General features: G+C 39.8%; 1 protein-coding gene across 2 annotated transcripts in view; it reads right to left on the reverse strand.

Moving 5' to 3' along the window:
- The window catches only part of LOC120558615, a 411,267-nt gene that overhangs the window by 128,306 nt on the left and 254,983 nt on the right, over nt 1–27,978 (reverse strand). The window lies entirely within an intron of this gene.

The raw sequence follows: 27,978 nt of genomic DNA on the forward strand, positions 1-27,978 counted from the left end.
CCAGCTGGTGGTTGCTCTGTTTAAGGGGACGCCTCCCACCACCATCAGGGTTTTTCCCTCTATTTACTGTAAGAGCTTTGTTCTGCCGAATCTATTAAGTGTGATATTAATGAAAAAATACATACATAAAAAATGTTAACGTAATCATCTTCTGTGTAATTCTTTCTTGGACCCTGATGGGAATATTTTCAGTGATATAGCTATAACTATGTGGGCTAAAAGAACCTTGATGTGAAGTTAAGATTTTTCATAAGCTTTGGGTATTGCAATTTCAGTAAACAGTAGCTTCATTCAGCTTATGTGTGTTATGTAAATAAATGTAAGTGATGTGATGCAAGTAGCTCTTGGCCACTTTCGTTATTTTAATGTAACCCTTAGATGAAGAAAGGTTGGAGACCCCTGGTCTACACTGATGATCAAATGTGTTTCATTATGGTTCTATTAAGTGTGATATTAATGAAAAAATACATAAAAATGTAAACGTAATCATCTTCTGTGTAACTTCTCTGTAGTATAATATAATTATGTTGAATCACCAATAGTTACTTTACTGTACTAATGATAAAGGTGTTTGGACAGCTGCTCTGGTTTTAGATGCAGTGAGGACTCCCCCTGCTGGTTAATGTTGAGAACAGCAGCTCCCTCCTCTATATCACTAACTCAAGTCTAATCAGGTTGTACAGATATAGTTTTTTTATTTTGATTTTACTAAGTTTAATGTTTTAAAGGATTTCAAATGTGTTGTTCAGTCTCTACAAGGCTATGAGTTCTTCTGATGTTTTTCATGCTTAATAATTAGTGTATATATATATGGCTTTATGGTAACAATCAACATTCTGTTCTTCTGCTCATAAAATCACATGTGAACTGATGCTGTTTTCTGTGAATTATTAATAAAATCTCGCTTGATGAAACATCTGCTGAGTGTCTTCACTGGGTCATCTGCTGGTGATTGTGCTGAATATTCTTCAATAAACATCTGTTTTAACATAATATTTGAAAAACCTTGGCATGTTAACATGTATTAGCATTTTTAGCATGTTTGTTAGCATGTTAACATTTATTAGCATTTATTAGCATATATTGGCATGTTAGCTTATGTTAGCATGTCAGCATTTGTTAGCATGTTAGCATTTGTTAGCATGTTTGCTAGCATGTTTGCTAGCATATTAACATTTATTAGCATTTATTAGCATATATTGGCATGTTAGCTTGTGTTAGCATGTCAGCATTTGTTAGCATATTAGCATTTGTTTGCCACTAGAACCTAAATATAGGTTGTAGCTGCTGCTTGAACAAACAACTTATGTGGACCTTTTTTGGGAGAGGCCAGTCTCTTTATTTTGCCTTTGTATCCCATTTTCATCTTATTTTTCATCGTCTCCTCTTTCACTCTGATTTCTTGTCTCTCTGTGTGCCATTATCACACAAAGACAACGGTAGAAACGCTCCCAGCATCATTAGCAGGTGAATTAAAGGATTCCAGTAGTGAGTCTACAGCGGGTTGTTTTCCATCGCAGCGCTGAATTACCATCAAATCTAAGGGCCGTTACAGAGTCAACGCGAGCAAGGCGAACAAGCAACGCGAGCGACGCGCTCCCTTTCATAGTCTAAACAGCGGACGCAAGTAAACCCAAGCGTCACGGGCGATGCATGAAATGCAATACACCGCCCACGCAACAGGGGGTAGCAGAGTGCTCCACGGTGTTCGGTCGGCAGAGCCAGACCCTCCCGGAGAGTGGCTCTTGTCAGGGAGCATAGATATATACCTATGGTCAGGGAGCAGCTGGCTGGCTGATTTCTTTTTATCAGATGCTTGTTTCCCCACCAGTACAGTATGCTACGATTGGGTAGCACTGACCAATACATTGATAAAAGGTCGCTTATAAATGGTTTAGCAGGTTTTAAAAATATATAGATACATTTGGGTCTCTCTCTCGCCTCTTGAGGAGGGCACACAGCATAGACTACACACAACGTTAATACATACCGAAAAATGTGACTCAGTAGTCCTATGTTTGACGAAATTGCACAGATATGTTGATTCTTACATTTTGGAAAACAAATTTACATTTTAGAAAACAAATTAACATTTTGGAAAACAAATTTACATTTTGGAAAACAAATTTACATTTTAGAAAACAAATTTACATTTTAGAAAACAAAATAACATTTTGGAAAACAAATTTACATTTTAGAAAACAAATTAACATTTTGGAAAACAAATTTACATTTTAGAAAACAAATTTACATTTTGGAAAACAAATTTACATTTTAGAAAACAAATTTACATTTTAGAAAACAAATTAACAAGATGCAAAACACTTTTACCAGTCCTGAAACAAATTTACAAATGACAGATTCTTCACGGAAAGGGGAATGTACCACATACCGAAGTGTGAAGTGTTGATTGGTCGAATGTTGGAGCCATCTTGGAAAAAAAACAGAGGAGGCACTCCCTTATATACTGTCTATGGGCCGTCTTTAATGCATCAGCGTCAATGTAGGCAAAGGTCTAACGGAAATAAAATCACTATAAATCGTCAAAATCTCATGCGATGTTGTAGTTTTTTAAACAAAAGACAAAGAGACTAATTAAGGTGTTAATACAAAGAATATTTATTATAATCAGTTCACAGATATGAGTACAAACGGAAAACTTCACCCTTCTGAACTAAGAGGTTCTGCTTCAAAGTGAAGTTTAAACAGACTGAAATGTCCAGGCTCACTCCCCCACTAATGATTCATTTATTTCTGCATGTAGTTATTCATTTAACGAGACTTAAAGTCATGTTTCGTCATCCACAGTCCGAGTCCCGCCAGACTCCTTTTAGGAAACCTGTGATTTAAACTTCAGCAGGTTGTGACAGTCCGCTACGCTCAGTCCTGGATCTGATTCTCCCGGGCTTCCCTTCCCTCCAGCGGGCCCAGCAATACGGCCTGGGTCTCCAGCTCGCGTGGTGTCGTTTTGGCTCCCAGGAATGGGCAGTGAGCTCCAGGTCCTGCAGCTGCAGACGGACTCAGCTGCCCCCGCTTTAACCGATCCGGCGCGGCTGTCGATCACGTTCCCCGTTTTTCCAATGTTTCTGTCAGGTCCGCGTGCTATAAAAACTCCAAACACCGACCACACGTAAAAGTCACCATAAACTTCATTCCGCCCTATACTCAACAACACAAATTGACTGCGCTCACCAGCAACACCCGCAACACCTCATCACTTCCGGTATGTGGTACATTCCCTTTCCGTGAAGAATCTGTCATTTGTAAATTTGTTTCGGGACTTGTAAAAGTGTTTTGCATCTTGTTAAATTGTTTTCTAAAATGTAAATTTGTTTTCTAAAATGTTATTTTGTTTTCCAAAATGTAAATTTGTTTTCTAAAATGTAAATTTGTTTTCTAAAATGTAAATTTGTTTTCTAAAATGTAATTTTGTTTTCTAAAATGTTATTTTGTTTTCCAAAATGTAAATTTGTTTTCTAAAAATGTTAATTTGTTTTCTAAAATGTAAATTTGTTTTCCAAAATGTAAATTTGTCTTGAGCTTTGTAAAAGTGTTTCATTCTTTGTAATGTTGCATTGCACTTCCCAGCCACCGTAACAATACGTGCAGTGTCGCCCCCACCGACAACGCGTAGTATTGTGCGTCGCGTATCAAACCTGGGACGACACATTTGGCTACGCATTGACGCATAATGGCGGCTGAAGCGTAGCGATGCGTAGCCTTGCGGACGCGTATGCGTACCGATGCGTTGGCCCTAATAAACCAACTTCACAGGGAGCCTCTTGAGTCAACAGCTCTGCATCCCCAATCTCATTCATTCAGTCATTCTGCCTGTATTGTTCATGAGGGAAATTTGGTTTGCACACTGAAAACACAGCATACAGACCATAGTGTAGGTAAACGATGGTGGGAAAGAGCCGACAGGGAGTGAAGAGCCAAAAAAAGTCAAAATAGAAAGTAGTTATAGAGACACGAGAGGCTGCGTTGTTTCATGTGCTAATGAAGCTGAGTAATTGCAGCGGGGAGAAACGAGTCCCAGCTCCTGTTACTGAACAGCCTGCATGTTTTCAGTCCGCACAAAGACACGATAGAACCAGGGGCGACTCTAGGATCAGACCTTTAGGGGGGCTCAGCCACTAATGAGAATATGACACGCATACAGTGCCTTGTAAAAGTGTTAACCCCACCTGCTAAATCAGTAATTTCACTGGATAACAATGACTATATGTATTTAGTATTATAACAGAGGGATAAATGCTAAATATTGAACATAAAAAGAAACTACGAAACTCCGTTTATAGACTACCAGAATCAAATGAAATGATGAGGTGAGTGAAGTCCGTGTTCGTTATTCGCTGGCGCTACCCGAGCTGGCTATGTTCTCCGGTAAGTGAGTCGCTGCAGGACTTCCGGTGCACCTTTACGATGGCAGCAGCATAAAAAGTGAGCTCCCCGACTTTAACTTTTGAACGCCCTGTTTACTTGTCAAAAAGCAACTGGCATACAGGTTAAACATAATTCGGAAAGGGCGAAGAGTATGCCGAGAGGAAAGTTAGGAAGAAAGTCTCAAAAACCCAAGGTACACACCAGTGGAAGTGAAGACGAAGACACGTTAGCATCAGAGCTAGCAGATCAGGGCGAAGAGGCCACTCAGAGCATGGCGAGCCTGGAGAAGACACTTTGTGAACTGCGAGATTTCCGTTGTGAAAATTCAGACACTCTAAAAGAAATTAAGGAAGACATTAGAGTGGCAAATAACAGGATTGATAATGCCGAGGGGCGGATATTGGAGGCCGAGAAGCGTTTGCAGTGTGTTGAGGATGCTACACTTGAACTCCTGGAGCTACAGAAACGGTTTGAGAACAGGCTGGTGGACCAAGAGGGACGCTCGCGTAGGGAAAATGTCAGGATTCACGGTGTAAAGGAGGGAGCGGAGGACAACGCCACGTCGATGATTGATTTTATTGAGAATCTCCTGAGAGAAAAGTTGGAGCTGCCTCCATCACTTAACCTCCAGATTGAGAGAGCCCACCGGGCACTTGTGTCACGGCCCCCCCCCAGATTCCCCACCGAGGTCCATCGTGGTAAGATTCATGAGTTTTAGAAGCAAAGAAGAGATAATAAAGATAGCATGGCAGAAAAGAGGCTTCGTGTACGGGGAGAAGAAGGTGTTTCTGGACCATGACTACGCTCCGGAGGTATTGAGAAAGCGGAAGGAGTATGCGGAGGCAAAGAAAGTTTTGAAGGAGAAGAAAATACGCTTCCAAACACCGTTCCCGGCGAAACTACGTGTGTTTTATGAGGGAGAAATCTGCGTTTACAACACGGCTGAAGAGGCGACTAAGGACATGGTGAGGAGAGGGTTTCAGGTGGGGGTGGTGAAACCCATGGAGAGTGGACTAGAGAGTGTCAGGCGCCTAACCTGGCAGGATAGCCGAGCTAAAAAGGTTTAACCACCCAAAGAGACAGAATCCGGATTTAAACAAAAACGGCAAACCATTAAGAGGTTCTAGGACAAAGTCCGATGGACTTCGGATTTAGGGACAAGGTTTGAATAGTTTCTGTGTACTTGGATTATGATCTGCACATGATTAAGGTGAGATATGGACATCTATTCATTTGAGTTGTGTTGAGTTAAAAGAGCGATTTCCTCTATATATTTTACCAAAAGTTAGAGAGACTTTTATTTTGCTGTAGCTAGCTCTTTAGTTTATTTCCTTTTATTTTATCTGTTAATTTTTTATTTGAGCTATTGGTCACATGGACAAAGCGGACCACAGCACAGAGGGCCCACTTCACCTAGGAGGAAGGGGACATCCCTCAGAGTGGAGTTGTCATCTGGACTCAGTTTCGAAACGCAGACCCCACGCAAGGAAGTTTTCTGGTTTTTCACTAGTTCATTAGTGATTAGTTTTATTTTGTCATTAATGTTTAGGGCAGTTTGCCAATTTTGTAGCATAAAGGGTAAGCATAGGACGGAGGAGACAGAAAATCAGCAATTATGGCAACCCAGAAAAGATTATTAAAGATAGCATCATATAATGTAAATGGAATACTCAACCCAATCAAAAGATCCAAGATACTAGGCAAAATGAAGAAAGAGGGGGTGGGGGTGGCTCTGCTGCAGGAGACCCACCTGTCAGAGAGGGAGCATGAAAAGCTTAAACGAAATGGATTTAATCAAGTATTTTCTTCGTCCTATAGAACAGGTCATAGGAGGGGAGTGGCCATTGTAATATCAGGGAAAACCATTTTTGAAAAACTTTCAGAAACATCAGACAAATAGGGAAGGTTTATAATAATTAAGGGGAGGTTGGAGGGAGAATTGGTCACTATTCTCAATGTATACGTGCCCCCAGGGTCAGACTGGATATTTTACAGGCAAATGTTCGATTTGATGACATCAGAGGGGGAAGGCATTTTGATTTGGGGAGGAGACCTAAATCTCAGAATAAACCCACAACTCGACTGTTCGGGCAGTGGGATACAGAAGTCCACAATTAGCAGAAAATTCAGAGGGCTATTGGCAGAGTTGGGAGTAATATTATTGTTTGGCTCTCTGTGAAGGCGGTTGCATTTTCTCCCTGCCGGAACGTTCGCAGCTGGCTACACGATGGATGCGTGGGAGAGGTGGCAGATCGTGTGTCTGGCGGTTCTTTCCGTGGAGGACATTGAAGATATCTACCTATTCGGAACCATGATAACAGGTCTTTTGCTGATTGGCTCAGGCATTGCCCTGGTTTATCGAGAAATTAAGAAGAAGACGGGAACTGAGCAAAATACCAGGCTGCCCGTCATGGTTGAAGCTGTGGGCAGAGCTGTCGGAACTCAAATTGTGACTATGAACTCCATGAGCCACAAATTGGATACTATGAACACCATGGGCCACAAATTGGATACCATCTTGGAGAGACAGTCAGCTCTGTATAGGCTGGACAACATCTTGGGGAAACTCACGGTTTTGGCAAGGAAATTTGATCGATACGGAGACCAGAGGGGACATTTCAGAGAAGTCGAGAGTGACTAACTTCGGCTCCTGGCCCTGAGACAAAACAAATTCCAATCTTATCTTTTTCGGCTCCCTGAACCAGCGCTGGCCTTGGCCGAGGCCGGTGTTGAATAATCACCTCCCCCCTGGCACTGCAGCGAGGCACACTCTTGCGTTCCTCACCCGATTCCCACAGACACCTGTTGATTGTTGACTCGGACTGGGTCCTGTTTCAAGGGTGACTCCATGGCAACCGGCTGTGTATCGCAATGACAATCGTGCGGACTGAGTAAACCAGATTACGCGGGCCAGACGTAGATTGACTACTCAGGACTACACACACACGAACTCTTACATATATACAGATATGCAATCACCCCCCAACCCCCATCCAGCGCCTTCTCCGCTTCTACCCCCAGTCAGGCGGGCGGGTCTGTGACCAGCCCCTTTGTTTGGCTGCAGGACCAGATGTCTGGTTGCCTGTGCTGGACTACCTGCACCCCAACACTCCCCTCCCCCATTGCGTGTCTTGTGTGCCCTTGTATTGGTTATGTGCTTATATTGTTGCTGAGGTGTTTTTTTCCTGTTCCCACACTGTGCTCCTAGTGGGGGCACAGTGTGGGAGTTGCCTTTTTCTCTTCGTCTCTCCTCATGTCATGCTGTATTTTCCTTAGCCAATGTATGTTTGTATGTACCTGTAAAGCGCTTTGTTGGTTTCTTATCTGTGAAATGCGCTCTATAAATAAAATTGGATTGGATTGGATAATCGATGTATGGAGAGAACTAAACCCTAAAGGAAGAGACTTTTTTCTCATCACCCCATTCAATATATTCAAGAATAGATTATTTCTTAATGTACAGTAAGGACTGTTATAGGATTTAAAATGTGAAATCGGGATAAGAGACCTATCAGACCATAGTCCAGTATATTTGACTTTAGCTATGTCAAGAGAAACAAAAGCAACACTTTGGAGGCTGAACATAAATGTTCTAAAACGACAAATGAAGGAGGAATTGGTTAAGGAAATTCAGACTTATGTAAGGGAAAATGATAATGGAGAGGTGTGTCCATCGGTGATGTGGGATGCGGGCAAAGCTGTGATTAGAGGGAAACTAATTGCTAAATCAGCATATTTATAAAAACAGGAAAAACTCAATAAACTTGAATCAGATCTTAAGAAACTAGAAAAACAACACCAAAATAAAGTGGATGAGAAATTAAACCAAGAAATCAAAAGGGTTAAAACAGAAATAAATGACATCCTAGCACAGGAGATTCAAAAAAAGCTGATGTACTTGAAACAGAGGTATTACGAAACAGGAAGTAAGTCGATAAAACTGCTGGCCTATAGGTTAAAAAAGCAAATGGCAATTGATAATATTTACAAAATCAGGGATCCACTTACTAATTCGACAAAATATATGACAGAAGAGATACATATTTGTTTTGGAATCTACTACAAAAATCTTTATTCTCAACCAGACATAAATAATAAGAATCAAATACTCTCATTGTTAGATTCTTTAAATTTGCCAAGAGCAACTGAGGACCAGAATTCAAATCTGACCAAGGAGATCTCGACTGAAGAAGTCAACTCGGCAATTTCAAAGCTGAAGACAAATAAGGCTCCAGGCATGGATGGATATACATCCGAGTTTTAGAAAGTGCTGCGGGAACCATTGATCCCCCTGCTGAAAAATGCATTTAACTGGGTACTCAAAAGGAGAAATCCCGAACTCCTGGAAGGAAGCCTTCATTTAGCTTATTCCAAAAGAAGGAAAGGACAAATTGGAATGCTCTAATTATAGACCAGTGAGTGTTCTTAACCAAGACTACAGACTATTCACTGCCATTCTAGCCAGATGTTTAGAAACAATTTTGCCAGATATAATTCACCAGGACCAGACTGGATTTATAAAACAAAGACAGACACAGGATAATATTTGGCAGAACGTAATCAAAAAAATAATAGAAGCAATAATAGTGGGACTGGATGCGGAAAAGGCATTCGACTCTGTCAGGTAGGATTTCCTGTATATGGTGATGGAGCGATTTGGTTTCCATTGAACTTTTGTCAAAACTATTTAATCTCTCTATAATAAACCCACAGCCAGGATTAAGATCAATGGAAATCTCTCAAACTCCTTCATACTAGAACGTGGATGTCGTCAAGGCTGCTCAATTAGCCCTCTCCTCTTTGCTATCTATTTGGAACCCCTGAGCCAATGGATAAAACAAAACAAAAATATTAGGTGTAGACATAGAGGGGGATGAACAGAAAATAGCATTATTCACGGATGACGTATTAATATACCTGAAGCAACCCACTGAATCATGTCAACACTTGAGGACTTTGGTTTATTATCAGGCTATAAATTGAATGTGAAAAAGACACAGGTCCTTACATTCAACTATGTTCCGGATCGTGCTGAAAGAGAAGGATTCAAATTTAATTGGGATTCAAAATCCATTAAATATTTGGGAGTCGATCTACCTCAAGACCTATCTCAACTGTCCATCCATCCATCCATCCATCGTCAACCACTCATCCCGCGCACAGGGTCGTGGGGGGGCTGGAGCCAATCCCAGCATACGTCGGGCGAAAGGCGGGGTACACCCTGGACAGGTCGCCAGTCCATCGCAGGGCCACACATAGACAAACAACCACTCACTCACACATGCACACCTACGGACAATTTAGGGACACCAATAAACCCAGCCCGCATGTCTTTGGCCGGCGGGAGGAAGCCGGAGTACCCGGAGAGAACCCACACAGACACGGGGAGAACATGCAAACTCCACACAGAAAGGCCGGGGCAACCGGGGTACGAACCCACAACCTTCTTGCTGTGAGGCGACAGTGCTAACCACCGCACCACCGTGTCCCCTCCTATCTCAACTGAAATCCATAAATTATGATTTATTAATTTCAAAAAATAAAATCTGATGGAACCTAATCTCATTCACAAGCTTAGCTTCAAGGGTAGAAGTGATCAAAATGAACGTTCTTCCAAGGTTATTGTATTTATTCCAAACACTGCCAGTAGAAGTAAAAGACAAAGAATTTACAGAATGGGACAGGTTCATCTCTCGATACATTTGGCAAGGAAAAAGACCATGGATATATATATATATAGAACTCTTCAGCTTCCCAGAGTTGAAGGGGGACTAGCCCTGCCCTTTTTTAAGAGCTATTACCAGGCGGCGCAACTAAAAACCTTTTGGAACTTGTGCAGTCCTGCCTACAGTGCGGGATGGAAAGACATCGAATGCCATACATCAACCATCATTCCAATACAAGCTATAATAAATGATAAAAAACTGAGAAAGCATCTTAATGAGGAACTAAATCCATGGCTGGGTCTATCCCTTAATATTTGGTTTGAGATTATAGCAAAGAATAACCTTATAGAGCAGAGTACGTTACTGCGGTGGATTGCACATGATTCAGATTTTACACTTAATACAATGGATGGGAGCTTCAGAAGATGGGGCGGGGGGCCAACAGTATTCTTTTGACCAAAACTTAAATTTTCATGTTCAAGCTTTAGTTTTTCAACTATGTATATTTTTTTCAAATTAGCAAAACATTTGGCCCCGATTTAGCTCCATAAAAACCTGTTCAAGGGTGAGTTTTTCTTGCTTTCTACACATCATGTCAGTCTGTTATTCTGTTTCTTCTTCCAACAGAGTTATATCTGCACACGGAGGCTGAGAACAACTGTGGTTGTAAAAATTATTTTATTTCTTGAGATCATGATTTTATTATCTTTTGGGTTTTTCACAATTGCACTTGTAGTTCTTATCAAGCACAACATTGTAAAAAAAAATCACCACAATTGCGACAAAGGTGCTGAGTCGTGAGAGTGCGAAATCAGGAAAGATGTTCTTCATCTTTGCTGCAAAGTTTGAATTTGCTGAGAGCTGCTACTTGGTACCTCAGGATATACTAACAGGCAGGGGCGGAGCTGGAGGGGGGGGCTTCTGGAGCTACAGTAGTTTTCTTTTTTCACAAACATACCATTCAGCTTAGCGGTAACATCTTTACAGTCTGTCACACCTTCAGAGGTGAAGGTCAACGACACGTAACTTCCTGCATTCTGGTGAATTTTTAATGCATCCATTTCTAACTTTTTTCTGAATCAATGTATGGTGGAAATATCTTGATTTATGAAAATGAAACAAACAAAATTCAAAATATACATATACTATATTGCATTCATTGCATTATATACTATAATGGAATATAATGCAGCAAGGCTCTCAGGCATTCGTTTTGGTTTAAATATTTAGTCTCCTATAGATCAAGTTTCTCATCATCTCTGCTGACTGCATAATTGACTCTTTCCTCCTCTTTTGACTCTTTTGTTGGAGAAGTAATCTCTCTAAATGTGCATTAGGCATTTATTCCCCTCATGGATACTTAAACTGCTAGACTTTAACAGCTCATGTGTGTTTCAGCAAGATTTCTGCTAATGTTCAAAACGTTCTGCACATTTAATATAACTCATCCCATCTGTGTTCTGAGATTTGGAAGAAACTGAAACTACGGTAGAAATACATGAAGCACATCAAGCGAGACACATCTGCCTCAGCATTGACACAGCAGAGCGTCCATTATATTTAACTGAAGCTGCACAGACCACGGAAGTGTGTTCGAGCCTGAAGCATAGCCTGTAAATGTCACGTCCCAGAAACTCCAAGCAAAATGTAGCAATACTAGTGCTCACCTAAACTTTGTGTTCCTTAAATTTAAAATTACATTCGGGGCTACCATCAAAACCAGTCAGGGCTGAAACCGTGGGAAAATGATCTTTTTTTTCACAGTCCTGGATGGTTTAAAAGACACTAATTCTGTTAACGTTACACACTTACAACATAATTCTTAGGTCTGGCTTATTTTGCAAAGAGTATGTTGTGTTTGTAATTAGATCATTTAAATCCAGCAAAGTACATTTTAAACAGGCTTTTTAATCATTGATTCATTGTGGCACTTTGGCACATTATTTTCTTATTTTTATTCACTTTTGGTTTCTTTTTTATCAGTGTGAATGAAAAACGTTTCTAAGTCAAACTTTTTCTTTAACTTAATAAATCTAGTTTTATGTACTTAAAATATAATTATACCTGTCTTATAGTAGTTGTAGTTTCTTTATTTCAAACCTTCATTTATTGCTGTTAAGTTTTAACTCAGAGTTGTTTGAATGACTGAAATCTGCTCAGATGATCTTAATGAGAGCAACAGGACACGTAACGTTATAGTAGAGAACAGCATGTTTAGGATCCCCAAAACAGAGATTAAAACACTTCAAAAATCAAACAATGATCTAACAAAGTAAATGAAGAAGAATTAACTTTAGATACCCTCTATTCTTATATGATTTATCAGGAGTTAGGAGGAGACAGTGTTGAGATTTATAATAACATGTAACTTTAATACTGAAAGCATTTAGAGAAGCATGACTAAACCTATACACACTAATATTAATAGGGATAGTGTTCCACTGTGTTGAATATATGCTATGGGGTGTTTTTTTTAATTCTAGCTGTTATTTTAAAGCACTGTACTGCACTCTGTGATGTGTTATTGAGCGATTACATCATTGAGAGTAAGATCCGTTCCCCCAGGAACAGGAAGTCTGAGATTGAGAAACACCCTCATTCATATAAAAGAGGAAATGATTGGTTTCATATTTCATGTTAGTATATCTAGAGGTACCAGGCAGCAGCTCTCAGCAGATTCTAAATCTGGAGCAAAGATGAACCTCTCTTCAGCTTTTTCAGAGAGAAGAGGGTTAGGCCCGCGGAGCGCTCTTGACTGTTTTCCACTCCGATAAAAACGAACAGGAAGAGATTTCAAGCAGCACGGTGAGATAAAATTGATTAATTACAATTGGATTGTGAATTCAAGGTTTTGAACAAACATTCTAAACAAGCAACCATTGCTAAATGAATTAAGTAATGAATAATTGGCGAAATCATTCTCTTAACTAAAGAGAATAAATTAAACTAATTCTGACTTTTGGGAAGTGAGTATTGGGTATTTTTTTTGGGGTCATTTTGGGTAACAAAGATATAGGACTGAGGTTATGAATGACATCTTTTGGCAGACACGGACATATTTATGATTGAATTCTCATATGGTGATAAGACAATTGATTGACGGACAAGACCAGTAAGAGAACTGGCAGAGTAGGCAAGGCCTAAAAATGAATCTACGAAACTGATAGCACGTTTCTTGATTAAAGAGGCGGACTGCAGAGTAAAAAAAAAAAAAGATAGTTAGATTTTGACTGCAGGGTCGCACCGGGTTTTTCATACAAGTTTCCCGAACAAAAACAAATAGTCTATACTCTTTAGAAGAGCCTCTTGATTATTTAGAGACAGACTGCAACAAGGCAGAACATACTAAATAGGTCGAGTTATTTGACTATTAAGTTGATTTTGTCCGCAGTGCTGTACATGGGTTTTCACGTAAGTTTCCCGAACAAATAACCTCGCGGTGTGGTGACGATCACATCGACCAAGACATAGTATACTATAAGGTCCAAGGGTCAATCATGGAAGAAGAAATTCCCCGTCCCAGTGATGCAACTGGACCCATAGTGGGTGAAATTACTCATAAATATGGACCGGAATGTTCGCGATGTCTTTCATAGGTTTACTGGTCAAAAAAGCTTTGGCTTTCCGAGAAACGGATCTTTGTGTACAAAGACACTGAGAAGGTTAAAGCAAGATTTTAGAAGAAGTAGAAAGAAAATGAATGGGAAAATCAATAATTAAGATTAAGGATTTAAAGCTACTGAGCAGCCTACAGGAAAAACAAAGAATGTTTTAAAAGATAGATAAAACAGTGATCTAGGGAAAGAATGCAAACACACATGCACCAATAACCTCATCAGTTCTAACCAAAGCCCATTTCTGAGCTTTCTCTAAAAATCAGGAAGACGAGCTGGAGAAACAGAGGGACGAAGAGGACACGGACTCAACAATCGGACAGGACCAACAGCATCCGTCACACCTGCATTGGGTGGAAAGACCAACGAGTACGTGAGAAAACCATGTTTGAACAGGCTGGTGGGCAACATATGGAGCGCGGACCTGAAAAAGGCCGCTCCCACAAAGGAAGTGGTCGAGTCAGAAGAGGCCGAGGCGGGTACCGTGGGCAAAATGGTGAGCCCTACAACCCAGACCAGTGTTGGTACTGCAAGGACTTTGGACATTGGGTATGTAACTGCCTGAAGAAAAAGCAAAAACACCTCAGACAGAGAACAACACTTGTCCCTCTGTTTGACTGAGTCCAACAGCTGATAAGGAAGGTAGTGCTACCACACACACACACTCGCTTCATGCAATGAAGAAATGCTTTGCACTGATACACTGTTTTTGTTTTTGCTATTAGGGACAATTGATAGGTTAGAAAGTTCTGAAAAAGAATCTATTCAGTTAAACCATTAACCCTTACTAATCTTCTGAAACCTAGAAGAAGATGCCTACTACTGAGTGTAAAGTTAAAGGGGTTCCACTCACATAACTTGATTATTAGAGCTAAAGATTTGACACTGAAGATTATTTGGTCATTCTATTTAGTCAATTGGGGTTACAGATCAAACAGTAAGAGAACAATTCTCTGTTCCTCTCTCCTGTACATGGGAAAAACTATTCTTGGTGTATGAAGGTTCCACCTATTTGGTTTAGGTAGTGATTTAATGTGCACTTTTAACATTGGTTTAACCTCAACACCTGACGGATTGAGAATTTCTCCTAATGTTCAACTGACGTAACCACATTAATTACAGTGTGGCTAAAATGACCTCACTAAGGCGGCGTCTGTAATCAGCCCTGCCTCTGACTGCATGAAACCTGACAACCAATACATCACTCAAGGCTGCATCTGCTTTTTATCCCTCATGAAAAGTTTTTTGGTGCAGTGCTGTTTTCATGTAAAATGAACAGAATAGCAGCTTGTTCAGTTTAGTGTTAACTATTAGATTTTTACTTGAGCCGGTCACCCAGAATGTCTGTATACGTTCCTGATGTCACTGTAAGACTTTTGCTGCCAAAGCTATTGAAGCGTTCGTGAATATGGAACTGGCTCTGCAGTCTCCCCCGATGCTGGGACTGCCAGATCCCTAAAAACAGTTCATACAGACATACACGTAAATACACATGCTTGCAATGAAGACATGCTTTTTGCACGCTACAAACACTCCCCACACGATAGAAAGATCAAATTAGACGCAAAAACAGCACGGTTAACAGAAATAACTTTTGGAAAATATGTCCAAGTATTCAATCTGTTTGTCTGGTGTGTATACAAATTGCCTACCATGGTGTTAATTATATATGGGAAGAAAATTGGATTTTTAGTTGATTCAGGAGCAATAATTTGGGTTTAGTGAAGTTTTGTTCTTCAAATCAGAAGCTCTCTGGTAAACTAGTTTTTTCTTTAGAAAAATGGTTAGAAGAATGGTTATCTCAGAGAAGTTCACCATTCTTATGATTTGAGTATATTCAGATCCTTAGGATCCTGAACTAGATAAAAAAGGAAAATGTTCATTGTTTGTTTTCCCCTTCCATCTGAGTGTGATGAAAATGTGGCAGGCAGACATTTGAAAATGTCTATTTGAAATTGAAGACATTGGCTTTAAAGTTGTGCGACTTGATAAAAATCACTCTTTGGCTGACATATTTTTGTTGCAGCCTAAAAGTACGCATTTGTTTACAAATGATATGTCAGTCTGTTAATCTCCTGATTACGGTAACATAAATTGGGACACCTTTAGTTAAGATTAAGGAATCACAAATATTACATGCATTCCTTTTGTCACCTTTTGACCCTGATGAAGACTACGTTGAAAGGTTTTTTTGAACAAATCAAAGGACGAGTATGAGTTTTCTTTTGTCTACTGGCATATACACATGTCCAGTGGCTGTCACCTTGACTGATAAACTACAGAAGTTTTTCAGAAATTCTAAACTCAAAAGCTCACATTCATGTTTCTTTGTCTCCAACAGAAGAGGAGACAGACCCAGGACACCTTGGGACTATTTGTAAAATTGACTGACTGGACTGACAATGTGATAATGTGTTTATTTCTCTCCATCGACAGGAGACTATAGAAAACCTATACGACAGCGTATGTGTTGTATTCACATTGTTCACATATTCAGTGAACGTGTGACTACAAACAGGCATATTCACACGGTAAAAACGACATTTTATCTACTGATGTTTCACCACTTTTGTCTTAGGTACAGCGTTATCTCTGGGCAAAACACACAAATGTGACGTGGATTGATTGACAAATTGTTAACCTGTAGTCATCAAGCTGCGTTCGGACTACAGGCCCCAGAATACATCAGTACACGCTAAAACAGGAAGTAATTGACAGAAATCCGACCGTGTTTTTAACTCTTTATTGACGGATGGGGTTTATAGTTCCATGTTTAGATTCTCCAACACGTACACTTATTCTCTCAAGTAACATAAATAAGAAAAATCATTTTTATTACAAATGTTAAAGTTTTGTTTCATTCAGGACCTTCAAGCAGTAAATGCAGAGGGTCTATGTGGGTCTATGCTCGAGCACCTAATGTCTCCCACAGCTAAACATAACATTCTGCAGGGAATGTTAAAGGTTTTGAACGCTGTTGTTTCATCTAACGTTTTTCTTTTCTCAGAGTTCCAGCAGAAAAGACAGTAAATATGGTTTTATAGTTCTGGGTGATGGTAAGCTATACACCTTGACACACCTTTGTGAGGAATACATTGAGTTGTTAATTAATGATGCCATAAATTACAAAAAGAATAACAGTGTGTTTATATGTACCCTGGAGAAATCCTTCTTTCTTTGAGAGAGGACAGCCAGAGGAGGAGACACACACACACACACACACATCACACAGAGATAAGACACAAGCTAAAACAAGTGAAATTTTGGTTTAAAGAAATGATTTTGATATACATTTTTGTTGAATGTCATATGATATGATGCTTCCCATAACAGGTAACGATTTAGATAAATAGAAGGCTAAAAAACTTTAAGTTGTAATGATTCTTGGAACTAGCAGATAGTAATTAGTGTTACTTTGGTTTGTAAACTGGAGATAAAAAAAATGACATAAACAATGTATTTTGGGTAATTCGTCTTAGTTTAATGGTGATATTGATTAAAAGAAGGTTTAAATGAGATTTAATCCTAAAAGTAGTACATTTCATATCGTACTCTAATGAGTTTTTGAGTTGCTATATCAAAAATTGTTTTAAATTAGTTGATGTTGAAACACTTTACTGTGGTGAATTTCATCTAAAGAAATTATCTATTGAACTTTGGTTACTGATAAACAGGATTTGCTGTAAAACCTAGAACAATGTTAAGGATTAGAATATTAAACAGATTATTTATATTGCTTTTTGAGTCATGAGCTTTGTCATGTCTCAAATAGGAGGGATATAGTAGCAATGATAAATAAGGGGTTTAATAAAGAGAAAGGGAAAAGTAGCAGGGGAAATAAATAGTGTTAAATAATTTTAGTGTTAAATAATTTTTCTAAAGACGTTTGAAACACTTGTTGTGACATCACTGTAGCTCCAGTTTAAAAGACCTTGGATAACCAAAGTGCTAGAATAGTTAACAATTGTACATTTAAAGAAAAAAATCGGCTTAGGTGAGAACAAAATTGATAGACTATTAAAAAGGATCATTTACCCCCTGATTGACACAGTAGTGTAAGGGTATGCGATAGTAATTGTTTTTGTTTTGTTGATTCTGATCTGCTCTAAAGAATTTTGCTCTAAAGATTTTTTTTTCTTTATCTATACATACATAGGGAGAGGCCCATAATAAAAAAACACCTATTTCTTCCACGGCAGTATAAGGGAAATGATAGGATAGGTTAGGTTGTTGCGTGAGAATTTTCTTCTGCTCTTTTGGCCGTGAGAATCCAGGTGTCAAGCCTGGGGATTCTGTGGTGATAACAACTTCAGGAGGAAGGATTGGCAAATAGACGGTGAAAGAAACCATTGCGATCAATCCAGTGACACATGGGGCAGTGAAAGGTTCCAGGGAGAGTCACCTGGATACACGCATCACTACAAAAGGTTCCAGATGTGGAGGAGAGAACAGGTTTTTCTACAACCTGCAACAAGTGACGAGCAGATCCTCTGCTGAGTCACCCACAAGCCATTTCTGAAGCGACAGGGGAAACTGGAGTTTCCTCACTGTTTGCAACACATTGAGAGAGGAGGAAAACGAGAAGTTTTTCCAAGGAGGAAAAACCAGAAGCTACTTATTGGTATTGTAGCCTGCTGTTTAAAATCATTTCAGAAGACAGCAGTGATACTGATGTCTTCTCTGACAACCACAGCACATTCTCTGACAGTGACAGCAGAATATACTTCACAATTGTAGAGGACACACCACCTCTCTCTCTCTGAACACACACACACTCACTGCACATTCTTTTGAGGAACTGTTGACATTCCTCTGTGACACACACACACACACACACAGGAGCAGATGGACAGAAAGGACTGCAACAGGTACCCTTCAAGAAGAACATGGGGGGTTTTCCACATTTGAAGTGTGTTTATTCTTCATTGCTGCATTTATGATTTTCTATTGCATTTATGGTTTTGCATTTTATTTTTGATGAGAGAAAAATATGATAAATCACGTGTAACCATTCCTCCCAACATTTGCATACAAAAACACTTTAGGAACAATAGTGAAGAACATGGAAAGAAAGACGGGTTATGCGTTCACTGCTTTCCATATCAATGAGAAAATGGTGGTTGGAATACAATAAGTACTAGTACAGAGCTAATATTACTGTAATGATTAACTTACGTCCTCTCTTATGTTCCAATAACAGACATTAGGATGGTTGGTATACGAATGCTACTAAATTGGGGCTAATTAGGGGTTTTGTACCTTATGTGGTTCCTCATGACCACACAAATCTAACTGATAGATTATTGATGAAAGAAAGTAAATTATTCCTAAACAGCAATATTGTTAATATTGAACAAAGTTAAGTATAAAGACTTAGGCCATTTTTTTGTTGTGTGCTTTAGAACTCAGGAAAAGTTCCTTGTGGATCTTTTATTACATTGAAGTAATTTCACTTTCCACATTTTGACGACATACACACCACGTTTGACTAAGACTTTTGAAAGATTATCTAATAGATACATTTTCTAATAAGGAATTACTTGGGTTTAGTTTGGAAATGTATGCGTGATGTAGGTTATACTGATTTCTGTTCACTATTTCTTCGCTCACAGAAATAAGCTATTTCCAGTGAAACCACACACATAGAATAACTGAATTTTATTTGTGCTATGACAGCACTTAATTTCTTAAAAACTTCACCGTATGGGTTTGGAGTACTTGGGGTTTAACCATGGGTTGTCAATGGACATACGCATGGGTAGATATGAAATTAGTAAATGTTCACACTTTACACCAGCTTATTTTAATGGTTAAATACATAACACATTCTTTACACAAATTATAAGGCACTATTCTGATGTGATATTAACCAGTGACATTCAGGTCTAGGGTTTTTAGCAGATTATGTTTGGTCTTCGGATTTGTTTTTTTGTTTTGTTTGCTATGTCGTTACCCTAATCAAGAAAAAGAGTTAACTTCATTCTCATGGTAAATATGATTGAGCCTTCTGACGTATTCCGTCTTTCTGAATATGATAATGATGTTTGGACACCGTCTCTGATAGTGTGGGAGATTGATTCATTTTGTTTTATTCTTTGACGTGGATGCTTGCTACTATTTAAAAGAGGTTTTTTTGTACCTTTCCATTTAACAGGTAAGAAATAGACATGAATATCCATAGGGTTGAATCTTTAAAAGTAAAATGTATTTTTGTGATTATTTTGTAATCAAAAGGGTGAACTGTGGTGGCAAATTTTATTTTAACCATTTGTTTAATGATTGTTTTATAACGCCACAAGATTTAGCTTCTTCATGTGTAGATTCAAAAGGCTCCAAGTGAAATAGTTGGCAACCGTGAACTATAGCCCAGTAGAGTTATTTAGTTTCACTAGTTTGAACCTTCTCACATTGTTGACTTTTTAGCAGACGAAGTCGAGAAGGCCACAAACCGTATCTCTTTCTGTCTCCTGAGATAAGCAGGTGTTTAGTCTAATGTAGGAGACACTGGAGCAGAATGGAAGGTTGTAAAATCATCTGACTGTCTATGGTATTTTTTAGAAAAGTGGCAGCATGCTAAAGATATTTGAAGAGGGGTGGCTTAATGGAGTTTCTTCACTATAAAATAAAAGACATTTTCAGTTGTGCCTTTGAAACTGTGTTTTCTCCATTTGCAAATGTAAATAAATACTCAAAGACCAAACTTTGGTTTAATTCTCAAAACGGTCATTATTCGTTTTCATTTGATCATTGATATTTCTAAACGCTGCTGCTTCTTAGGAAAACTTCCACCACAAGAGTGAATTACAGTAGTCAATACGTGAGGAAATGAAAGCATGGATGAGCATCTCTAGTTCTGACTGAGAGACCACAGCCCTTAATTTGCTAATATTGCGTAAATGAAAAAAACAGGATTTGGTCAATGATTTAATATGAATTTCAAAAGATAGGGATTTGTCAAATGTCACCCCAAGGTTCCTTAGACTGGGCCGGACCGCAGATGAGAAAGGCCCAATGTTCTGCTTGATCAGAGGAATAGCACTGTCTGGCGCTATGATTAAAACCTCTGTCTTATCTGGATTCAACTGCAAAAAGCTTTCAGTCATCCAGTTGTTTATGGCATCTATGCAATCTAGGAGCCTAGTAAGTTTGTATGTCTCATTTTGCCTAAAAGTAAAATGGAGCTGTATGTCATCTGCATATATCATGATATGGTGGTCGACTGTATCGAATGCAGAACTGAGGTCTAAAAGTACCAACAGTGAACATAAACCTACGTCTGAGGCCATCTTAAGGTCATTATGGACTCTCACCAGGGCAGTCTCAGTAGAATGTCTCTTCCTATAGCCTGACTGAAATTTGTCATATATCTCAAAATTCTCTAAAACCACTGTAAGTTGATTAGCCACAGCTTTTTCGAGAATTTTGGACAATAATGGCAGCTTTGAAATGGGGCGATAGTTTTGTAACACTGTTGGGTCCAGATTATTCTTCTTTATTATAGGTTGGATAGTGGCATGTTTAAAATAGGACGGGACACAGCCTGTTGCCAATGAGGAGTTGACAATAGCCACTATACTAAGGCCTATGGCAGGAAGTACTTTTGAAAATAATGAGGCTGGTATTATATCCTGTGGACAAAAGGACATTTTCATTTTCTTGGCCATATTTAGCAACTCCTGGAGGCTGATAGGTTGGAAAAATTCAATGGCCCAGGCTGAATATTTGCTCTAATAGACTCTACCTTATCAATAAAAAATGACAACAGCCTATTACAGTCATCTTGAGAGCACATTGTTGGCACAGTGGCAGGAGGAGAAACAATATTATTTATAGTATCAAATAAAACCTTAGGGTTTCTCTTAGAAGATTTATTAAATTAAATTAGAAAAATAGGCCAACCTGGATTTCTTAACTAAGTTATTAAAATCCTGCATGAGCTCCTTAAGATACAGACGGTGTACTTCGAGCCCAGTGGATTTCCACAGGCGTTCAGTCCTACGGCACCTCCTCCTTAGACAACGTACATCGTCCGTCATCCAAGGCTTAGATCTTAACTTTAAAGGAGCCACTTTGTCCAACACAGAAGAACAAAGGTCGTTAAAAGATTGCATTAAGAGCTCAACATCATTATCCCATACCCATAGTATTAAAATCACAGCTAAACTGGGAGATAAATTGCTCAACAGTTGTTTGAGTAATAATACGCTGACATGTCAATTGTTTCCGGCAGGAGGGATCAGCAATGATAGAGAGATTAAAAAAGATTCACTTGTGATCACTAATCAACATATTCTCGCAGCATATAGAATTAACCTCAAGGCCTAGTGTAAAAACAAGGTCTGAATGTATGACCACCAGCATGTGTGGGCCCATGAACATGCTGCTTTAGATTGTGTGAATCAGTAATACTAAGGAAATCTTTTGCAGCATTGTTATCAGTCACGTCAGTGTGCAAGTTAAAATCCCCAACCATTAATAGCTTTTCAAATTTAATAACCGATGACATGAAGTCTGTGAACTCAGATAAAAACTGCCCAGCAGGACCAGGGGGGCGATAAATAAGAATGCAATAAAACGGCTTTAACCGACCAACTCTGGTGATTTGCAGTTCAAAAGAGGAGAAAGTTTCCACGCTCACCAGCTGACAGGGGTAGATATTTCTCCATACCATGGCAAGTCCTCCACCGCGGCCAGACAGACGCGGGGATCCAATATACGAGCAGTCAACAGGACACAGCTCATTTAGATGAATGAACTCTGAATTACGTTGCCAGGTTTCTGTCAGAAATAAAAAGTCCAAGTTTTGACTTACAAACAGATCATTCAGAACATGCGCCTTGTTCGCCACAGAGCAGGCATTTAACAAGCACATATTCACAGATGCGATAACTGAATCTTCACAGATAGAAGAGGATGTACACTTGATAATTCTGAGCGTAGACAGGCCACGACGGTCCCGGCTATGGTGTAGGGGAGGTGGATCCCTGTTCTACCGGGCACATCCGGAAACACTGTCCGTAGGTAGGATGATCTGTCAGGGCTCCGTGAACAGGCAACGCCTGGTTGGTAGAGAGATGTGAAGTTACAATCCAAGAGCAGACAGTTAGTCCAGCATGGGAATATTTCCATAGGCGGCGATGTTTAACCTGGAGGCCCGCTCTAGTCCCTCGCCTCCTCCGTTTACCACGCTTCTTGGGCGGGTGCGCAGGATTCCTTCTCCAGTCACGGTGCAGCGAGAGGCCGTGGCCCGGTAAACACAGGCGGACACATGGTGGTAGTGGAGGTGGATCACAGATTCCCATACAACTGGTCATTTCAGCTCTAATAAGCAACAGCATTTGTCGATCGTAAACCAGCGCTGCTGATACATTTGTGAACAAGAATAGTGGCATTAAAAGGCATATTACAATAAGTATCTGATACCGGGAGACAGAGAGGGCAGCGGCGAAGCCAAACACAGGCGCCATTGCTTCAAACTCCAGAGAGCAGAGGAAAACCAGTGTCCACCAAAGCCAGCATATCTCCACCAGACTCCATGTAAATAATCAGGACTTTTAGCGTGTATAGAGCCAGCATATCTCCACATGTAAATGGGTGAATTAAGGGTTTATTTCCACCAAACCAGAGTGGTGATTGTTGGAACAGTGGAAAGATGAACCAAGACAGCTTTTGATAGTTTTATTTAGTTTCTGTCCACTGTGAATAAATTGTGTTTTACGATTATAAAAGTCCTGATTATTTACATGGAGTCTGGTGGGTTTGGTGATGGGGATTTCGGGGCGCTAACTGCTGCTGAACATTAGTCCTGTAGGGTTACATTACAGCCTGGTTCTGGTTTAATACTGGACCAGTTTCAGAGATTTTTGTTCCATCAGACACTCAGACACACACACATGGAGACAGAGAGTGCAGGGGCCTGTTGCACAAAAGTAGAATAAAGAAATCCAGGATAACTGAAAAAGCGCAGCTTGACTTAGTGTGATCCGCTCATCGCAGCTTAATCGGTTGCACGTTTGCTGAGCCAGGATAAGTAGGTGAAGCTATGTCAAGCCAGGAGTACATAGCTGGGATAAGTGCACGTTCACGGCTTTCTTAAATAGACCACGGTATCCATCAGAGATTTACTGTTGCAGAAATGGAAAAGAGCAGCTTCTAATGGAAATTTACGAGGAGGTGAAATATGCAAAAAGGGAAATACGGCTGTTATCAAACGGAAAAAAAAGCCCGACAGACAATAGTGGACCGACTGAATACGTATGGATTTAAAACAAATCTACTTAGTCACTCCACGTTTTAATTGCCTTAATATGCTTGTTTGATGTGTTGGTTTTATTGCTGCATCTGTTTTTTATGTGCTAAATGTGCTGGTTTTACTGAAAAATGTATTTGAGTAGCCTGTAAAGCACTATGTAAATAAAATGTTTTATTATTTAGCCTACTTTGCCTTAAAAGTGAGCAGAGGGAATTCTTGTTCCTCGGGAAATTTACCCTAAGGACTAGGCTTAATTTCCCTTATTCATAATGCAAGAATATGTTTTACAACCATATGCATAAATCTCCATAAGCTATGTTCTAAATATCTTTCTACAATTAATGATCATACAGAACAAACATGACTGGACAAAAACTAGAAAAAGAAGTGACTTCAATACACACTGTAAGCATATCTGTAACAACAATGTAGCCTGTTAATATTCATGTTTTTTTTCTCACTCCCAAACTCGAAGATGACAAGTGACAGCACCAAAATAAAATGATTAAGAAGCTTTGTGTCATTCCAACACATTCTCACTCCCATTTGGTAAAAAAGGACATTTGGTCAGGTGCCATTGTCGTCGTTATTGACGCTAAAAGTCTCCTTTAGAGTCCGCTGCACGGTGTGGGAGGATCCTCCCCCGCCTCCCCCCGCCTCCCCACGTTGCACAGGGCAAATTTCACAGTGACAACAGCGGAGGAAAAGCCCATTTCCTCCGCGTCGTCCCACTTTATCTCAGGGTGCCAGTGCAACCATTTCTTACCATCAAAACAACTGCAATAGTAGAATTTAAATCAAACTCGTGACAGGAATAATGACAAGTAACGCATGTTAATAAAATAAAGCAGAACACATTCAGAAGACAACAGAATAACTGTTAAACACGTTTATTTCAGATCAGAGTGTCAGCTGATTTAACACATAAGACTCCAGGATTAATCTTAGCCTGCCTGTTAGCCTGCTCTGGACCAGGCTAGCTGCAAAGAATAAATCTTCATGGTTACTTGGCTGGGTTTAATTCAACCTGCTTTTGTGCAACCAAGTCAAAGCTAAATTCATCCAGGATAACCTGAATATCCCGGCTTAATCCCTTATCCTGGTTTTGTGCACACTTTTCATTTGGCTAGTAGTTTCCATATGAGCCAGGCTTTTTCTGTAACATGAGCGCCATCTATTGGTGCTATTCTGCAGACTTTAGGGTAAGTTTGGAGACACTACCTTATTTAATCATTAAATTAATAAATATTTTTGTGTCGGTGTTGTAGTTTGTAGACGTTCTCTAAGCCTTAGTCTTACAGCCGTCTCACCGCTGGATGCTTGTAGAAACTAATGTTATTTCTGCAGGTTGGAGGACGGCTCATTTTGATGAAAATGAGTTTGTAGCTCGTTGTTAACCTTACTACGTTAGGAAAGATGCGTCGCTTATGATTTAAAGGGGTGATAGAATGATTATATAGGGCATTTCACACTGTTCCTTAAGGTCTCCTAATAGGGTATGTAACATTGGTTACAGTGGCTGAAAATGGCCTGAGTGCTCTTCTATGCTCCCTAATAGAACACTCTGAAATGAACTGATTGAAATTACAGGTTTTCTGCCTTATATGGTCTGCTCATGAATATTTAGATGAGCCGCGCGCTGATTGGTTGAGCACACACAGAGACACACACACACACACACACAATCCCTTTTTTTCACACTGTCTGTTAACGTTCCTTAGGATTATGTGACTACAGACCTGTCCAGACATGCCCGGCCGCTGGCTTCAAACTTAATTTCTGCCGCGACACAAAAACTCATCAACTAATGTTACTGTACAAAGCAACAGATACAGAGTTTCGTTAGTTTATTCATCCTCCAGTGTGTCGCGCACACACACACACTGTGTTCCCCGAGGATCCATGTTGGAAAAAAAAGTTCACGTACCGTGAACCGCCGCTCCTGCACACTGCCCATTGCGAGTCCACTGCGCCGCTGCATTAAATCCACGTGTCCCGCTCCATTGTCCAATATCTACTCCTAAACACTTTTCTCTGGGCTAGTAAATTCCGTATCTCCTGAGAGTGCTCCAGCCAGTGCGCAGTGGGGTCTGACGGTGTACAGTCCAGGAAGCAAGCCAGCAATCTGACTGTCATGTCATACTGTCGAGCTTCCGAAACTTTCATACTAAATTTGCAATTAGCCATACATTTTTGTAAAATGGCTATTTGAGCTCTACATAGTTGATTTCTCGCATTAAAAAAATTCAGAATTGAATTTAGTAATGAAATAGCAGACAAATAATGTGTAAACTTTCTGAGATCGGCGTGACCTAGATTCAGAAGACTAACTGACCCCAGGTCAGTGGCCTATGTAAATGTTGGGGCGTGACAAAGGTACAGGTCCTGAGCAGTTGACGTCAACTTTTAGTTTTGTTGGGATTTTTTTTGTCAGCTGACCCCAGGGGAGCTCCGTAGTGAGAAGGTTTGTTGTCCCAAGACATTAAACTCTTGATCTTAAGGTAACGGAATAAGATTTTATTGTAACAACGGCTGTTTCTCAACTGCCCTGGTGATAAAATAACCATCCACTTTCCTTTTTTTCAGATTGTCGGCTTGTTTTTGGCCTTGGTTATCGTTATTGTGGCTGCTGCAATGTCATCAACTAGATTGAATAAATGTACCAAAGATCCTGATTATGTCGCTGTCAATGAGGAAGTGGGATACAAAGATATGGAAAATGTGCTGAAAAAGATAGCAAAAGAAAAGTTGGAAGAAAAACTCAAACAAGAGTGGGAAAAGAGAGAAGCCAGAAAACAACTCAGAACAGCAGCTGGAGAAGAGATCCCTCCCCAAGTTGTTACAGGAAACCAGGTAAAGAAACGTGTCTTTGTTATTTTCATTTGAATTTTAGCCGGCTTTATCGTCCAATATCTACCCAAATATTTGATAGGTTGTCATGTTCTATAGACATTCCTGGTCCCCAGAGGATGGATCCTACTGAGTTTGGTGATCCTCTGACTCTCTCAGACCTTTTCCCACTTCTGAACCAAAAGATCTTTATTCAGCCCAGGGTTGGAGCCAACAGTCTTAAACATCAAATCCTTTCCCCTCTCTCTCCCCTCTTTCCTGTCTTCAGCTGGCTTCAAATAAAGGCCCCAAAAAGCCCCAAAAATCATCTTAAAGAAACATAAAATCCTGTCATAACAATCTGTTGGGCAGTAACAGATAAAACAGAAGAAGATCTAAAAGAGGGGATGGATCATGTGGTCGCACTTTACTGTCCGGTACATTAAAAAGACGTAATAAGTCGTACTTTGTATGAAATTAGACCATAACTAGAATTAATGTTGTTTTTCTTAGATAGAAAACTAACAGTATATACCCTAATTAAAGGCCAAACACCTAAACTATCCTGTAATTAGTACATAATACTAAATACTTTTTATGTAAGATTTGATGCATCAGATTTCTCCTCAGACTGTAATTCTATCAAACAACAACTTCATGGTGGCCCTCCCCTGGTTGTAACAGCTGAGGAGGTGCATAGAATCTTCAAAAAGATTGATCCAAAAAAGGCAGCTGGTCCTGATAAGATCAGAGGAAGGGTCCTAAAGGAGTGTAGGGAACAACTTAGCCCTATATTTGGGCAGCTTTTTCAAATCTCTCTTGACACACATTACATTCCAAAGGCCTGGAAAACCTCACTGAGAGTGCCAGTACCAAAAGTGGCAAAACCCTCTGCCTTAAATGACTATCGTCCAGTTGCCCTAACATTAATTGTAATGAAAAGTCTTGAGAAGATTGTCTTAAAACATGTTCTAGGAGATGTGCAAGGGGTGATTGACCCTCTACAACTTGCATACAGGACAGAAAGGAGCACAGATGACGCTCTATTGTATATGCTCCATAATATTTATTATCACCTTGATCAGCCCAAACCATATGTACGTGTGTTATTTATAGACTTCTCATCTGCATTTAACACCATTAGGCCTCACATTATGATGGAGAGGCTATTGCGGTGGGGAGTGCATAGTGACGTCATCAGGTGGGTTGAGTCCTTTCTGACTGACCGAGT

This window comes from Perca fluviatilis, chromosome 5 (genome assembly GCF_010015445.1).
Source record: "Perca fluviatilis chromosome 5, GENO_Pfluv_1.0, whole genome shotgun sequence".
Lineage (NCBI taxonomy): Eukaryota > Metazoa > Chordata > Actinopteri > Perciformes > Percidae > Perca > Perca fluviatilis.